General features: G+C 39.9%; 1 long non-coding RNA gene and 2 pseudogenes across 1 annotated transcript in view; 2 read left to right on the top strand and 1 right to left on the bottom strand.

Moving 5' to 3' along the window:
- The window catches only part of LOC108282642, a 41856-nt gene extending 34996 nt beyond the window's left edge, over positions 1-6860 (bottom strand). Inside the window, exons 1-2 of the long non-coding RNA XR_001816514.2 lie at positions 6706-6860; positions 1629-1789 (exon numbers count right to left, since the gene is read on the bottom strand). This is a non-coding gene — a long non-coding RNA (uncharacterized LOC108282642). The remainder of the gene's footprint in view (positions 1-1628; positions 1790-6705) is intronic.
- Positions 6861-13080: 6220 nt separating this feature from the next.
- On the top strand, positions 13081-14516 carry LOC108282655 (annotated as a pseudogene).
- A 476-nt stretch (positions 14517-14992) lies between these two features.
- Positions 14993-17791, top strand: LOC108282641 (annotated as a pseudogene).
- The last annotated feature ends 312 nt before the right edge of the window (positions 17792-18103 follow it).

The raw sequence follows: 18103 nt of genomic DNA, 5'->3' as shown, positions 1-18103 counted from the left end.
ATGTAAAGAAGAATCAAGAAAATGAGTCAGAAATGCAGAGACTCACAGTTTTTTTTATTATTTTTCTCTCTGTAGCACCCCACAAAAAAAAAAAATCCTTGAGCCTGAACTCTGATTAAATGTAAAACACTGCATGCCAATGATTTTGAGCATAAGATGCAATTAGTGTATGATACGCTACCAGTAACCCCAGGGGTGAGTCTTCTCCATCTGGTGTTATTTTGTTTTGTTTTTAACTTCTTTTAATTATTACTATTAAATGCTTAGGATAAAGTGTTATTTTTCCCAGTAAGAGCAGTATAAAAATTGTTCTGACCTATGTGATTTACCATAGTTAATACATCAATTTTAAATAGGAAAAAATTAAGATAAAACATATTGCTGAAACAAGATGAGAAAATCAGATAAAATTCTAACAGCTACCCTGAGTAAAAGATATAACTAATTAGTCTGGATAAACCCCTTTTGTTCATTATTTTACTAATTATCTGATGCTAAACACATAACTATTCTATTTAATTTCCCAACTGATTTTCCTAATGTATCCACATTGTTTAATATTCTACAATTTCTTCACTAATAGATATCATATTGATCTTGCTGATACAGAGAAAAGAATTTAGAGCATGAATTCTGCAGCTATAATATGCAAAATAATTGAAAATTAACTTTCTTAAATAGCGTATTAAGCACATGGTTGGTATTTAACAATTATTAGACATCATTCTTCTTTTCTTCATTCTTGTCTTACTCTCTTTCTTTATTTACAGGGAGTGGAAAAAGCACTGAACCAGGAGTCGAAGGAATGATCTAGTGTTGGACTGTCACTGCTAGACATCAGAGCAACCTCAGTATATTCACCTTTAATGCTGTTTCCCTTTTCTACATCATATAGTTTTGTGAATGAGACAATGAATGTAAGAAAATTATCAAGTTGTCATATCCTATATAAAAGTAAGGTGTTATTAGCAGGACTTTAAAGTGAAATCTAAAGAGGTTATTTGGGCCTTTTAATAATTTGTTACAGCCTCTATTATTTACAAGTCTTAGATGACTTTCAGTTTGAAAGGGCTCCAAGTAGCTATTCGTGTTTCTCTAACCCCATGAACATATGTCACTCAAAAATCACTGCCATTATGTTTCAAGAGCCTAATTCTTATTTCACGAAAAGCTTGGGGACCCAAAAAAGATAAAAGTCTGGCCTATGTTAATGCCTACACTCAATTATATAATACTGAACATACCAAATATGTCTAAAATGTATTTCAGAGCATCAAAATAGCAAAACCAGTTTTCAAGTGGCACAATTAACATAGTCTGAGAGTGAGAGACAGACTGTGTGGAACAGTGGGTAGAATAATGAAGTCTTCAGTTTATACTAATTCCTGTGAAGCCTCCATTCTCATCCTAGTTCTCTATCACCAACAAAGAAGGTAAAGCTATGACCAAATCTTCTATTTAGATAGCATATTCAAAAAATGTAGAAATTATACAGGTTGTACCAGGAGCCTGTGTATTATTTGTTCCTTTTTTGAGAAGACATAAAATGAGTGCCACAACCAAATATTTTTCGAAAGGATTAAAGACAATCCCTTGAGAGTAAGTAACCATGCATTATATAATCTTACCATTAAATCAGTGGCAACTGATTGAACCAGAGATTTGTGCATTAACTCCAGAAGAGCTCTTTGGGGACTGATAGCAGCATAGGAATGTTCTGGGACCAGAGCTCTGTCCAACAGGGGTAATCTAAGCCAGATGGTGATAAGCCAGCCTAGAAGGATCTTCCCTGAAAATCTGAATTTGAGACAAAAAAAGGGAATTGATAGGGCATAAGGACAGTTTAACTTAGCATTTAAGAATGTGGTATGTGAAATCTTAGTGCCTATGTTCTAACCCCAGTTCTCTCAGTGACCAACAAAAAACCTTAAAGCAAGTAAGTGAACCTCTCTGGACTTCATTTTCCTCACCTGTAAAATTAGAAAAATAATAGCATAGGAGGTCATTTAAAAAGGGCAATTAATCATTGTTTAGCACCTACAATAAATCCATTAAAACATAGTCCAAAAATTCTGAGCAAATGTTCAAAAGTATGATTATTACTTTATCTTAAAAATAGAATTTAACAATAAGCATTTTAAAATATTACTAATATGTAAGTTACAGCTCTCAGTATATACGAAGTATTAGAATGAACAAAGAGCAAAGTCATGACGTTAGGAGGGCAAAACAAAATGCTAGGATAATATGGTTACTTTGCATTTTGCATTTTTAAAAACATAGTCCATGACTTCTAAAATTATTCCAGGACTTTACTACTCAAATCTTTCTTTTTTGGGCATGTTTATTATGTTGTAATCCATGTCAGTTTTATCTTCTCCAATTGTTAACTGGCCACACTTCTCATTTATCAATGGCTTTTCGGTTGACAACTTCATTAAATTCTACATCTTTTGCAAATTTTACTATTATGCTTTGCATTACCTTTACATTGTATATGAGTGGTTGTTAATCACCAAAACTAATAATAAATGAGGAGGGGCTTTTGGGTAGGAAACAGTTTTCTGTTCATTTGTCAATATTTTCCTATTGCGATGGCTTTGGGGGTCCCTATGCACTCAATGTGGGAACTAAGGTAATGACTGGTCAGATGAGAAAGACACCCTATACCTTATGAGAGTGAAAATTAGATTTAGTCTGGCATACAGTAAGCCTCTAATGTTTTCTTATTTGTATTTTTAAAGATAAATGGCAATAAGCAGAAGCCACTGGCAGAAACAAAGAGAGAAGAAAAGAGTAACGAACTGATGATGGAACAGGAAGAAAACAACCAAGGGAAGCAAAGAGCTGCTGAGTCATGAGCACGACGGCAACTAGAATCAGCCCGGGCTCCCCAGAGCTGTGCTCATCTGAACGCCGCCGGCTTGCTCAGAATTTCCTGGCTGTCCTTACAGACTTCGTGTGCATCGTGACAATATGCCACTCTCACCTGAGGGAATCTAAGGATGTCGCTATCCTGAAATAGCCAATACCCTAGTTGAATTTGTTTGTTAAATCTTAGTCAACCAGATTTGTTTCTAAGGAGACACTGAAAAAAAGGAAAAAAAGAACAACATTCTTTTCCCTGCATAAAAAAGCCCTTTTCTTTTTAGATCTTCCTGAGTCTCAAAACTATTCTTGTCCTTGAGTTTCAATAAATTCCAAAGGATACTTTCTCCAACCTTCACATAAAAGAAAACAATTCCTTAATAATATATTAAGTGATTATTAGCAATTTACAATTCACATAGCTTCGTATATCACATTTACAAAAGGAGAGTTTAAATATAACAAACCCTGGAAATGGAATGTAGAAATGTTCATTTTTAATAAGATCCCTAGTTAGCTAATCAATCCCTTATTTCACATTTTTCACTACTAAATGAGCCAATTCCAGTTTTACCTTCTTAGGAATATTGATATGTCATATACAGTTGTGTCTGTTTGTCTGTCTGTTTGTCTGTCTCACTCTGTCACCCAGGCTGGAGCACTACGGCACTATCACAGCTCACTGCAGCCTCGACCTTGTAGGCTCAAGTGATCCTCCCACCTCAGCCCCCTGAGTAGCTGGGACTATAGGCACATGCCACCAACGCCTGGCTAATTTTTATATTTTTGGAGAGACAGGGTTTCTTTATGTTGCCCAGGCTAGTTGTGAGTGTTTAAAAACTTCAGTCACACATATATGAAGAGTCTCTTGGTTTATTCCATAAATTACCAGTATCATCTACAAGCTTTTCATTCACTAATTCATTATTTTATTCAACAATTATGTATTAAGCAGACTCTTACCAAGTACCAAGTAATGCATTAGATGCATTAGAGACTGGATCTTAGTAGCTTAACTTTCAAGGTCAAACTTTTAGAGACCATAATGACACAACCTGGATAGCCATGAGGAGACCTGATGATGACAACCCAAGCGGAGCTTCCTATGGACACATTAAATACACATGGGGACTAAGTTCTACAGTAGAAAAATTATAGACTTGGAATTAGAATCCCAGCTCTGCCACTGCCTTGCTTGCTATTGATTTGGGGCAGTGTCTTCACCTCTCTAAGTACCTATAAAATGTGAACAACAGCACCTATTACATTGTGGCACAAGGATAGGACATAATGATAGCATACATGAAGTGTCTGGTCAGTGAACATCTAATAAGTGTTCAATAACAAACAATCGCTGCTCTTATGAAAGAAAGGTAGCCTTTTTTCTAAGGGAGGTTCTTGGAACCCCCAATATTATGTATTATTAACATTCTCATTTTTAGATGGAAAAAACTTAAGCACAGAGAAGTTAAACCATTCATTCATATAATAAAATTTTTTAGCACTATATGGGGTACTAATCTCTGCAAATACAGGATTCAGAGGACAGAGTTTGAACTCAGCACACCCACTGTCTCACAGAGGAGACACAGGAGAGTGCTAAGTGCCCCAGAAAGGGAAGAACACGTTTGTGGGAAAGCACAGAGAATGAGCTCATTCTGAGTGCAGGCTAGAGTGGTGGCAATGAGGCTCCCCAGGGCGTAAGTCCTAGCTGAGCTGGGAAGGAAGTATCCTGACAAAAGCCTGGCCTTGAAACCAAATCCCTGTCTCCAAGACCAGTGAACTTCCTACTATGCGAAAGCCTCTTTAATTAAATTCAGTGAATTGTTTTCTTAGCGCCCGCTCTATGGAAAAGACTGCCCTAGATGGAAACAAAGGTGAATCATTATAGTTCTTATCTCATGAAAGCAAAGAAAAATAAGACAGGCATACAGATAACCAACTCACAACATACGAGGCAAAAGACAGTTTCATATTAAAAATCAGGTATTGGGCATTCTACTTCAGCTTTCACGTATTCTTAGACTTTCAGTCTAGACGCTACTGACTCCTCACATCCCACGTGATAACCCGTCACTAAACAGTCACAAAAGTGAATTCCGCCACGTCACTATCATCCGTGCTGTTCATGCTGAATGGTTGGTATTCACCACCTTATCTGTGAATTGTGATATAATTTCTTTAATTTATGATATTGAAAGCTTCTTTTATCACTTGTAGGTGTGAAGAATTTTATATTTCACTGTAAACAATGTTTCTGCTTATTTTACAATGTTTACTGGTGAAACATATTTGAAAATATTTTATTAAGGTATCTACAAATTTATCTTTAGTTTTCTTTCTTTCTTTCTTCTTTTTCGAAACAGGTTGTCACTCTGTCACCCAGGCTGCAACCTCTACCTCCTGGGTTCAAGCAATTCTCCGAGCTCAGTTTCCCAAGTAGCTAGGACTATAGGCACACGCTGCCATGCCAATTTAATTTCTGTATTTTTGGTAGAGACAAGGTTTCACCATATTGGCTAGGCTGGTTTTGAACTCCTGACCTCAAGTGATCCTCCTGCCTAGGCCTCCCAAAGTGCTGAGATTACAGGCATAGGCCACCATGCCCAGATCTTTAGTTTTCTTTTGAATGCTTTCTTTCTCAGTTTGGGTACCAGAATTATGCTTGCATAATTGGGGAAATTTCCTCTCACTCTGTGCTTTGGAGCAATATAACAATTATCTGGTTCTTAGAAATCCATTTGACTCAGCAATCCCATTACTGAGTATATACTCAAAGGATTATAAATTATTCTACTCTGAAAACACATGCACACATATGTTTATTATAGCACTATTTACAATAGCAAAGACTTGGAACCAACCCAAATGTCTATCAATGATAGACTGGATAAAGAAAATGTGGCACATATACACCATGGAATATTATGCAGCCATAAAAAACGATGACTTCATGTCCTTTGCAGGGACATCAATGAAGCTGGAAGCCATCATTCTCAGCAAACTAACACAGGAAGAGAAAGCCAAACACCACATGTTGTCACTCATAAGTGGGAGCTGAACAGTGAGAACATACAGACACAGGGAGGGGAACAACACACACCAGAGCCTGTCAGAGGGTTGGGGGCAAGGGAAGGTATAGCATTAGGACAAACACCTAATGCATGCAGGGCTTAAAACCTAGATGATGGGTTGGTAGGTGCAGCAAACCACCATGGCACATATACACCTATGTAACAAACCTGCACGTTCTGCACATGTATCCCAGAATTTAAAGGAAAATTTTTAAATAATTTAAAAATAATAAAAGAATCATCTGGTTCTTAATGCTTTACACAGTGCATCTAACAAAATGTATTGAACCGTGGTGTCTCTACTTTTTAACAGCTGCACTCACTAGTCAACACAGACCCATCTTTGTAATTCTTCTTAATACAGCACTACTCAAAACCATTAAGTGATAAGTGTGGATTAGCTAATTTATTTTCAATTTTTCTGCTATATTACAAAATTAATTTAAGACTTGGATTATTTTCTATGTATGTTTTTGAACACATCCCATAGATTTTCATATATGATTTTATCTCATTTTTAATAATTTCTAAATAGCCTTTGATTTTTAATTTTCTCCTATTTAGTACACTATCCATATAAAGTAATGCCTAAGGAAACATATGATATGAGTCACTAGTAAAGTTTCTAAAATAATATAATTTAACCCTCACCTCTCGCCCTCAGTGCATGCTTGCTTAAACCTGTTGCTCCAAAATGAAAACTCTTCCAGGGTCAGTTGAGGAAATGACCCACTAACTTGCTTCTCAAGAGGCTCCATATTACCTGCTATTCAAGTCTGATTAGTTTGGCTTCATGTGGTTCCCTGTGTTTCACATGCTCCAGAACTTCTACATTTCTTATATGTCAATGGTAGACAGGTACCCTTCTCTCTCTTTTCCAGTAGTGCTATAGCAGTTTTCTTTTTCTTTTTTTTTTTTTTTTTTACATTTTTATTTTGATGGACTGTAAGAAGGTGAGGCAGAGGAGGAGAGGTAAGTACATAGGCCCCACATAAAAACCTAAAAGCAGAAATGAAGACTGTGTTTTTCTTTTGGAGCCCTTACCGACTGACTACTCTTAAGGTTTTCCTATTTGTTTTCCTCTTCCTGAATCTCAGCACGTTGTCTAAACTGATAATTTTGCATATTTCATAATTGCTCTAATGGATTTCAGCAGTTGAATCCAAATACGGCAATAGTGGTTATGTAAGAACAGAAACCCAGAGCTTAAGGGTAGTAAAAGTATGAAGAAAGTTGCTTGCTATAATTATGAAAGGTTTGAAACCATTAGAGAATGTTCTGTCCTCTAAAATCTGTACTGTGTTAGGCCTCGGTCCATTTGCCTGACAAAAACTACAAAGAGATAACTAACCTATTATATAATGGTTGAAAGCGGAAATCCTTTAAAAGTCTCAGAAGTAAGCTACTTTTATATTAGATTTTATTAATTATTAAATTAATAAACATATAGCTTCATTCAAACATATATTATAAAAAATAGTAAAATGAGAATAAATAATAATGTCATCTGATTTTTTTAATCCTGCAGGGTATTTTTAAATATTTTTACTAGAGGAAATGTGAGATTATCCACATATTAAAATGCTTAAATGAATATCCTATATATCACTGCCTTGTCAATTTTCCCCTTGATTTGAACCACTGTTAAGTAGTTTTACAAACAAAGTGTTCCATTTACAACAGGTAAGAACCATACTTAAAAAATAATAAGTTCTGTTTTAAGTTACAAATGGGAAAATACTAACAGAAAAAATAGGGCCAGGTGCAGTGGCTCATGCCTGTAATCCCTGCACTTTGGGAGGCTGAGGCAAGGTCAGGAGATTGAGACCATCCTGGCCAACACAGTGAAACCCCATCTCTACTAAAAATACAAAAAATTAGCCAGATGTGGTGGCAGGTGCCTGTAGTCCCAGCTACTCAGGAGGCTGAGGCAAGAGAATCGCTTGAACTGGGAGGCGGAGCTTGCAGTGAGCCAAGGTGGTGCCATTGCACTCCAGCCTGGGCCACAGAGCGAGACTTCATCTCAAAAAAAAGAAAAAATAGAAAATTAATTTGTAAACAATGCAAAATTCAATGCTAATATGGAAACCTTATAAAGTTACAAACAGAATTTATTTATAGAAATCATGAACATATGAACCTCTGAACCAAGTAACACTGATACAGATAGCAGACTCCCTGGAAAAGTAATCATTCATTCGTACTACTATAATCAAGGATCCTCATTTTTCTAAGAAAAAGAGAAACAGTTAGTATTTTTTAAATTATTATTTCTCTTCTTTTCTCTTCACTCCATTTCTCCCTATCCCCCAGTTTCCACTTAGCCTTTTAGAAATGTAAGGGTAAGGATAACATTTTACCTTCCCTTCACCAGACACGCCCTGCAGGGCAAGTTGATCTATGTGCTTAGAAGCTCCAGAACAGAACTCTCACCCACCAGTAGGTTGCTTTGAGAGATAATAGTCGATTTACAATCCAAGGTCCTACTGCAAAACTCTTTCTCTCACCTAGAGAGTTTTCAGGCACCTTTACAACCTATTTCTGCCCATGAAGACACCAACTCAACTGCTCAGTAGATAAGGCACTAAGCTGATACATGGAGTCCCCACCTGTTTGCTACTTCCCCTGTGTGCCATTCATGATAGGTCCTCTTTAAAAGCACCTACTTTCTGCACCAAAGGCAAAGCAGTACCCTCAAGGCAGGAAGCCTGTACTTCTTCCCCTAAGCTAGCTTTGGAATAAAAAGGCATTTTCTTTATACCAGACATCCCTCTTGTTAACTGGACTCTGCAAGCAGTGAGCAACTGAACCTGAGTTTGTAACACCATCATCCATCCATTCCCTTAGCAATGGCTGAGTATCCTCTATGGGCCAACATACAAAAATAAACACGATAACTAACAGTCTAGTCAGAATACTGACAAGACACTAGGCAATTGCAATTCATCACGGTAAGTAAATTGATAGGTGCTGTGAGAACACGTAGGAGAGGCATCTCAGTCAGATGTGTTAGTGGCAGGAGGAAAAGTCTTCAGGAGAGAAAGTTTATGTAAGCAATACCTGAAGGAGTATGAATAATATGGAAGTTAGTCAGATGAAGAATCGGATGAATAAGAAAGAGGTCCAAGACAGAGGAATGAGGAAGCATGGCATGTAAAAGGAACTAAAACAATTTAATAGGATAATAGCATAGAGAGCAAGGCAGGGGCACCAAAAGATAAGCGTGGGAAGGTATTCAAGGGCCAGATATAGAGAATCTTGTCATTCAAGTAAAGGAATTTAGAACCTAAGGGCAATGAAAAGCCATTAGTGGTTTTAAGCAGGAAAGGAACAATGATCAGATAAGTGTTTTAGTACAATCATGCTGACTAAAAAATAAGTAATTTAGAAAAAAAATAGATGAAAGATTAGATGTCTTGCTTCAATTCATAAGAAAGATAAGAAGAGAATTAGAAAAATGGAAATGGGAGTAGAGAGAAGGAGCTTATATTTAAGAATAAAATTCAGCCTGGACAACAATAGTGAGAGCCCATCTCTACAAAAAAATTTTTAAAAATTAGCCAGGTTTGATGGCATGCACCTGAAGTTCCAGCTACTCCAGGGGCTAAGGTGGGAGGACAGCTTGAGCCCAGGAGGTTGAGACTGCAGGGAGCAGTGATTGTGCCACTGCACTCCAGCCTGGGTGACAGAAGGTTCTGTCTCAAAAAATATCTTTTTAATTTTAAAAAATTGTAAAAAGAAATAAAAGTTTTTTTCCAAAAAAAAATTTTTTTTTGAGATGGAGTTTCACTCTTGTTGCCCAGGCTGGAGTGCAATGGCACCATCCCGGCTCACAGCAACCTCCATCTCCCGGGTTCAAGCAATTTTCCTGCCTCAGCCTCCTAAGTAACTGGGATTACAGGCATGCGCCACCACACCCTGCTAATTTTGTATTTTTAGTAGAGATGGGGTTTCTCTATGTTGGTCAGGCTGGTCCTGAACTACGGACCTCAGGTGATCTGCCCGCCTTGGCCTCCCAAACTCCTAGGATTACAGGCGTGAGCCACTGCGCCTGGACCCAAATTTTTAAATTTGTATAATGGGCAGAAATAAGTAGGATAGATCTAATATGGGATTAGGAGAGGCTAGGACTCAAAGGTGATTACCCTCTCCCTCCCATTTTTTGTCTCAGGTATGGTAGCATTCACTGAGATAGAGAACAAAGGCAAAGAAATAGCTTTAGGAGCAAAGATAGAAAATGCTAAATGCTGTGGGGTTTTTCTTTTGAACTGCCTTTTCATCATCTAAGTGAATCAAGCTAGGTCAACGAGCTGTAAGGGCCTGAGATGAGCAGAGATCAGCACAAGGATTCGTCAGTATTCAGATCACACCTGAATTTATGGGAATGGATAGTAAATCTGACAGAGAGAGTAAATCTGCAGAACAAAAAGAGACAATATCTAAGAAATTTCAACAGTTAAAAGGCAAATGAACAGAAGCTAAAAAGGAGATTGAAAGGAGACAACCTCTTCCCAAATAAAAAGAAAAATCTGATATTTCTACAAACATTCCCTGGCTTAGACCTAAGAGACCTATGGAGAAAATTTTCCTGACCACCTCAAATCACAGCTCTGCTAAACCTTTAAATTCTCATAACCATCAGCACTTATCCTCTTCCCTACCCTCCCCCAAAGCACATATGCTCACAACACACTTCCTTATGGTCATAAAGCTGTGTTCTTGACTGCTTCTCTCTTTCAAATCAAAAGGGAGTCTATTAAGGAGGTCTGTTGATGTACTACATGACAAAAAGAAACCCTAAATATTTAATACTACTTTTTAAGAGGGGGAATCAGAAGGATAGAAGGCATGTGGGTAAAACAAGTTATTAAAAAATGAAAAAATAAGAAAAAGTAAATAAATTTAAAAAGGGGCTTCACAAAGCATAGACAACTTCCTCCAGACACCCTTTATGTTTTATCAGTCATCTGTCAGCCCTGGAAGGAATCATGATATACCCCAAGAGACAGAAGAAATGGGTGACGATTCTATATCTTATTACCAGAAAACCTACAGACTCCCTGAGGATCATGACTTTATGGAAAGGCAATCAAATGAGATTTTGACATCTCACAGTCAGGGTGAGTTTTTGAAGAGGCAGATTGGATAACTGTTCCCCAATGACTCTCTTATTATTCTGCCCATATCAGCTGACCTCAGCACACATGAGGGAGCTCAGCCAGACCTGCAGAGCCATTCAGCCCAGCCCAGCCTGGCCCTGCCAAAACCAGTATAGCAACTTACTTCACCAATTTCACCTTTTAAAATGAAGGAAGAGCTGGGCGCAGTGGGTCACATCTGTTACCCAGCACTTTAGGAGACTGAGGCAGGAGGACCCTTGAGCTCAGGAGTTCAAGACTAGCCTAGGAGATATAGCAAGACCTTGTCTCTACTAAAACTCAAAAAACTTAGCCAGGACTGGTGGCTTACAGCTGTGGTCACAGTTAGGAGGCTGAAGATGGAGGATCACTTGCGTGTTGGAGGTTGAGGCTGAAGTGAGCCATGATTGTGCCACTACCAGATGCTGTCTCTAAGAAAAAAAAAAAAAAAAAGGCAGAAATAAGTAGAATTTTTTAAATTCCTACAGTTTGTGGTCAATGAGATGGTATGTGTGACATAGTTTGGATGTGCCCTCCAAATGTGTTGAGATATAATCCCCAGTGTTGGAGGTAGGGCCTGGTGGAAGGTATTTAGATCGTGTGGGCAGATTCCTCGTGGCTTGGTGCTGTCCTCACCACAGTGACTTAATTCTTACAAGAACCGACCCTTTAAAAGTGTGCAGAGTCTCCCCTCCCTCCCTCTCCCTCGTTTCTGCTTTGACCGTGTGGCGTGCAAGCTTCCACTTTGCCTACCGCCATAAGTAAAAGCTCCCTAGGCATCTTCAGAAGTTGCAACGTTATGCTTCCCATACAGCCTGCAGAACCATGAGCCAATTAAGCCTCTTATAAATTACTCTGGTCTCAGGTAATTATCTACAGCAATGCAAGAATGGACTGATAAAGTGATTTTTAGAGACAGGGTTTCATTGTGTTGCCCAGGCTAAAGTCCAGTGGCACAATCATAGTTTGCTGCAGTCTAAAACCCGTGGGCTCAAGGGAGCCTTCCAGAATAGTTAGTTCCTTGGGAAAATGCCACTGTGCCTAGCTGATTTTTGTTCTGTTTGTTTGTTTCTAGAGACAAGGTCTCACTATGTTGTCCAGCCTGATCTAGAACTCCTTTGCTCAAGGGAGCCTCCCACCTTGGCCTTCCAAAGTACTGGGATTACAGGTGTGAGCCACCAAGCCTGGCCAAGAATGAGTTGTTAAAATGAGCTGAACAAAGCCTGGGCCCCCGCCCTGCGTAGGAATCACCCCTGTGATGACAGCTGCATCAGCATCTAATACCCTTAAAGATGATCATTCTGAAAAGAAGTATCTTGAAGGGCTTCTGCATAATCAAACATTTCACCACATGCAAAAAGAGTTCGAGAAAATTGAGTTTTCCTGGCTCATAACTGGACTATACAGTCTTGAGGTGTGAAAACTTTACGATTCCCATTTATTTCTTCCTTTGTTTTTAAAGGCATAATGGTGAAGTAAGTTGAAACCCTTTGTAGAGTCCGCCATAATCTTTTCCCCACTTGTGTTCTGCCTTCTCTATGAATAGTCAAGGCCAGCCAGACAGAAAGAGGCTCTGAGAATAAGTTTTTGGTGCTCTGTGGCTAAAAGACCCAGGGCCACAAACTGAAAAGTTTATTTAAGAGATGGAGAAGCCAGGTGCAGGGATGCGTATCTGTCTCCTCCTAGCTACTCAGGAGGCTGAGGCAGGGGGCCCAGTTTGTGGTTGTAGTATACTACTATGATGGTACTTGCAAATAGCCATTGCACTCCAGCCTGGGCAACACAGGAAGACCCTGTCTCTAAAAAAAAAAAAAAAAAAAAAAAAAAAAAAAATGAGAGAAGGAGAAGAATTAGCCAGTAATTTACTGTAATTATTCCTTCTGTCTCACCTCCACGGAAGTCTACCAGACACTGGTTTGGTTCGAGGCAGAATACTCTCTGAGCATCCTGACAAACTGAAGTGCCTCACAACAGCCTAGGGGATCACAGAGGGCCTGCTCATGGCCATGATGCTCAGTGTTGCACTGGTTCTACAGGACGCTGTGCCAGCCAGTGGCAGCCCTGCCAGAGGACTTTCAACCAGACCCAGATACCCATGGATTGCTGTAGAATATGGTGTTTTTTATAGTGATGGTCAGATTTTTAATAATTAAAGGCCTATCTTACGCAAGTAAAGACAAAGAACTAGCCACTGACGTTTCTGCTTTTCTGGAGGAAAGACTTCAAATTTTTGACACATTTAACCTCATTCAAAAAGAATTCAAAGGCCTTGAATTAACTTTAATGGAATCCACGCTCAAGAACAAACTATCAGAAATGGAAAAACTGGAGGCCATTAAAAAAGAGCCAAAAATCTCCAACCCTTTGCTTGGACTCAGAATACACTCTTTTAGAAAAGGACTTAGCAAAGAGAGATCTGGACATTTATCAAGAAATATCCAGAAGATTTATCAAGCAAAATAACGGACAATGCGTAAAAACACATTCACTTTCAAGTAGGTACAAGCAAATCACCTTCAAAATATATCAGAAGACTGAAGAACAACTTCACACAGCACTACGGAGATGCTTCTGATAAAAATTCCTTTATTATGAGAAGTACAAAACTGCTTTCACAAGAAACTAAGGAGGTTTGGAGTGCTCTGACTCTAACAGAAGCATAGGCAACCCTAGGGATAGACTCTTGGTGTTGAGGTACATTGTTTCTAAAAAGAACTATCTTAGAATGAAAGAAAGCTAACTGTGCAGACCTGTCTTTAGAATCTTTGAAGGTAATAAAATAATATTCAATTCTATAGTGATATTCTCTAGATGAAGCTACAGTGAAAAATATTTGGGAAAGGCAAAAAAAAAAAAAAAGACACAGTAGTAGCAGTTCCCAAAGTGGGGAAATTAGTACTAAGACCAAGTCTGCAGATTCTAGCCTTGGGGGCCTTTCATAGTCCAGCCCTGTGGCCAGCCTGAATACAGATTCCACCAAAAGCTCAGGACAAAGCAACAATAATTCAAATACGTGTGCAGAATTTCAAATAAAATATGTTGATGCCATTGAGACACTGAAACTCTCTGAGAGAAAATGTCTTGGAGGGCCGCTAAACCTAATAAATTATATAGATGTTGCCCAGCAAGACGGAAAGTTGCCTCTTGTTCCTCTGGAGGAAAATTTAGAATGGGAGTTTCCAAGTATGCTGTAAGTATCAACATGAGATCAGTATGATGTTTTGCATAGGCACATTCTATATTTAATCATCTGGATGACGTGTTATGATGATGGTCTGTGGGTGGGACAAAGTTTATTGGCTCTGAAGAGCAGAGATGCAAGCAATGATGAATACAGCCTGTGGGTTTATCAGTGCAACCGGCTGCAACAAACATAAGCAATTTGAAAAGTTCTATCTGCCACTTTGACTCTGTATTAACATCTGATAAATGTTAAATTCTGCAATCAAGTGCAAGTCAATTTATCTGAAAGTTCAGCTCTGTTAAAAACAGTTCTGGGGAATCTGTTGGGATGGCAGTTGGAATCGGTTGGGATGGTAGTTGGAATCGGTTGGGATGGCAGTTGGAATCGGTTGGGATGGTAGTTGGAACTGGTTGGGATGGCAGTTGGAATCTGTTGGGATGGCAGGTGGAATCGGTTGGGATGGCAGTTGGAATCGGTTGGGATGGCAGTTGGCCAATCCCGGGCCTGAGAGTCTGGCCATGGGAGACCCCATCAGCCTGTTACCTTTGCTTCCAGGTAGATAGAAAGTAATCTAAGGATTTGTGCAAGTCTGCATTCCTAGGCAAGTTGGTGTAACTGATTCCAAACCGGGGAAGAAGGCTGTGGAGGCCCACTCACCAGCTCCGGGCTGTTGGCCAGAGACGCACTCCCGCTCCTGCCTGTGACCCAGCAGTTGACGGTTAACTGGTATGGCAGCATTATATGGCTTTACCAATAAAAAGTGAAGGCATATCTTTCTCTTCACCCCAAGGTATTAGACGAATTTGTATCTGAAAGAGTTAGTGCAGAGAGAGTAGAGAAATGGCTGAAGAGGAAGAACGACAAATCAGAAGATGAATCGGCTCCTAAGGAAGTCAGCAGGTACCAAGATACCAATATGCAGGGAGTTGCATATGAACTATGTAAAGTTTATTCTCTGTAGGTTTATTGCCAAGTTAAAAACGAGGAAACTGAGGCCAGCACAAGAAAATTGGATGCCAATTTATTCAGCTCCTGGGCGAGGTTCTGTGGTCCCAGGGAGAGGGGCCAGGGAAGTCGGGCTCGACTCCTCTCAGGAGTGGGGTTTTATAGGGAGTGAAGGCGTTTGATTGGATTTGGAGAAACAGGATGTGGACGGGGTGAGCTGCTATTGGTAGGTAGGTGGGATTTTCGATGAGCGGGCTAAGAGTTGAGTGCAGAGGGGATTTCCAAGGGTGGGGTTAGATGATGGGCATATTCTGATAATGTAATTTTCAAGTGGGGAGGGAGATGGGCGTGTCCGAACTCCCAGCGAGGCAACCGGCCTTACAAACTAAACAGCTACATAAAACAACAGTTGGACACAGAAGGAGACAACCAGCTACTCCTCTATGAACTGAGCCACATCATAAAAATAGCCACAAAAGCTGATGGATTTGCACTGTATCTCCTTGGAGAGGGCAATAATAGGCTGTGCATACTCACACCACCTAGGATAAAGGAAGGAAAACCCCGCCTCAGCCCTGCTGGGCCCGTCACCCCGGGCACCACCATCTCTGCTTATGTGGCCGACTCCAGGGAAACACTGCTAGTAGAAGACATCCTTGGGGATGAACAATTCCCACGAGGTACTGGACTAGAATCAGGGACTCGCTTCCAGTCTGTTCTTCGCTTACCAATTGTCACTGCAATTGGTGAGTTGACTGGTATTCTTGAGCTGCATCGGCACTGGGGTAAAGGAGCCTTCTGTCTTAGTCACCAAGAGGTTGCAACAGCAAATCTTGCCTGGGCTTCAGTAGCAATACGTCAGGTGCAGGCATGCAGAGGCCTTGCCAAACTGACTGAATTGAATGACTTTCTACTCCATGTATCAAAAACATATTTTGATAACATAGTTGCAGTAGATTCTCTACTTGAACGCATGATGATACACGCAAAAAACCTGGTGAATGCCGGTCGTTGTGGACTTTTCCAGGTAGACCATAAGAACAAGGAGTTATATTCAGACCTTTTTGATATTGGAGAGGAAAAGGAAGGAAAACCTGTCTTAAAGAGGACCAAAGAGATAAGATTTTTAATAGAGAATGGAATTGCTGGCCAAGTCGCAAGAACAGGGGAAGTCCTGAACATTCCAGATGCCTATGCAGAGCCACGCTTTAACAGAGAAGTAGACTTGTACACAGGCCACACCACGCGGAAAATGGGAAGTCCTGAACATTCCAGATGCCTATGCAGACCCACGCTTTAACAGAGAAGTAGACTTGTACACAGGCCACACCACGTGGAACACCCTGTGCATGCCCATCAGCCAAGGAAGCGTGATAGGTGTTATGCAAATGGTCAACAAAATAAGTGTCAGTGCCTTCTCTAAAGCAGATGAAAACAACTTTAAAATGTTTGCCGTCTTTTGTGCTTTAGCCTTACAATGTGCTAATATGTATCATAGAATTCGTCACTCAGAGTGCATTTACCAGGTAACGATGGAAAAGCTGTCCTACCACAGCATTTGTACTGCAGAAGAGTGGCAAGGCCTCATGCAATTCACCCTTCCCGTGCGTCTCCGCAAAGAAATTGAATTATTCCACTTGACATTGGTCCTTTAGAAAACATGTGGCCTGGAATTTTTGTCTATATGGTTCATCGGTCCTGTGGGACATTCTGCTTTGAGCTTGAAAAGTTGTGTCATTTTATTATGTCTGTGAAGAAGAACTACCGGCAAGCTCCCTATCACAACTGGAAGCATGCGGTCACTGTAGCGCACTGCATGTACGCCATGCTTCAGAACAGCCACACGCTTTTCACAGACCTTGAGCGCAAAGGACTGCTGATTGCGTATCTGTGTCATGACCTGGACCACAGCGGCTTTACTAACAGGTACCCGCAGAAGTTCAACCGCCCTCTGGCAGCTCCCTACTCCACCTCCACCATGGAGCAGCACTGCTTCTCCCAGACGGTGTCCATCCTCCAGTTGGAGAGCACAATATCTTCTCCACCCAGAGCTCCAGTGAATATGAGCAGGTGCTGGAGATCATCCGCAAAGCCATCATTGCCACAGACTTTGCTTTATTCTTTGGAAACAGGAAACAGTTGGAGGAGATATACCAGACCGGATCACTAAACCTTAATAATCAATCACATAGAGACCGTGTAATTGGTTTGATGATGACTGCCTGTGATCTTTGTTTGACAAAACTGTGGCCTGTTATAAAATTGATGGTAAATGATATATATGCAGAATTCATATATATGTGGCTGAGGGTGATGAAATGAAGAAATTGGGAAGACAGCCTATTCCTATGATGGACAGAGACAAGATGGATGAAGTCTCACAAAGCCAGCTTGGGTTCTACAATGCTGTAGCCATTCCCTGCTATACAACCCTTACCCAGATCCTCCCTCCCACGGAGCCTCTCCTTAAAGGATGCAGGGATAATCTCAGTCAGTGGGAGAAGGTGATACGAGGGGAGGAGACTGCAACCTAGATTTCAACCCCCTCCATGGCTTAGAAGGCAGCTGCATGTGAAGACTGATCACCCAACATGCCGTCCCACCCTTCCTTCCAGATCCTCATCTTCCTTCTTTGACATTTTTTCCTTTCTTTTTTTTGGTGGGGGAGCCTATACCTGGTAACTGGGGTGCAGACCTCTTCAAGAAGGTAACATCAAGTAAATAAGTCAAGCAAAAAAAATAAATAAATAAAAATAAAATCAGTTCCGTTTTCAATCTGCAATGCTGTACTATTATGGAAATACTATTATGGAAATTCTTTTCTGGATTTTCTTAAGAAAATGCAATAAATAATGATCATTTGTTTTTATATTAAGATGTTTCATATTAAACTG

Source organism: Cebus imitator, unplaced genomic scaffold (genome assembly GCF_001604975.1).
Source record: "Cebus imitator isolate Cc_AM_T3 unplaced genomic scaffold, Cebus_imitator-1.0 Scaffold247, whole genome shotgun sequence".
Classification (NCBI taxonomy): Eukaryota; Metazoa; Chordata; class Mammalia; order Primates; family Cebidae; genus Cebus; species Cebus imitator.
Note: the sequence above shows the minus strand (reverse complement) of the source record. Positions and strands in the feature narration are given on the sequence as shown.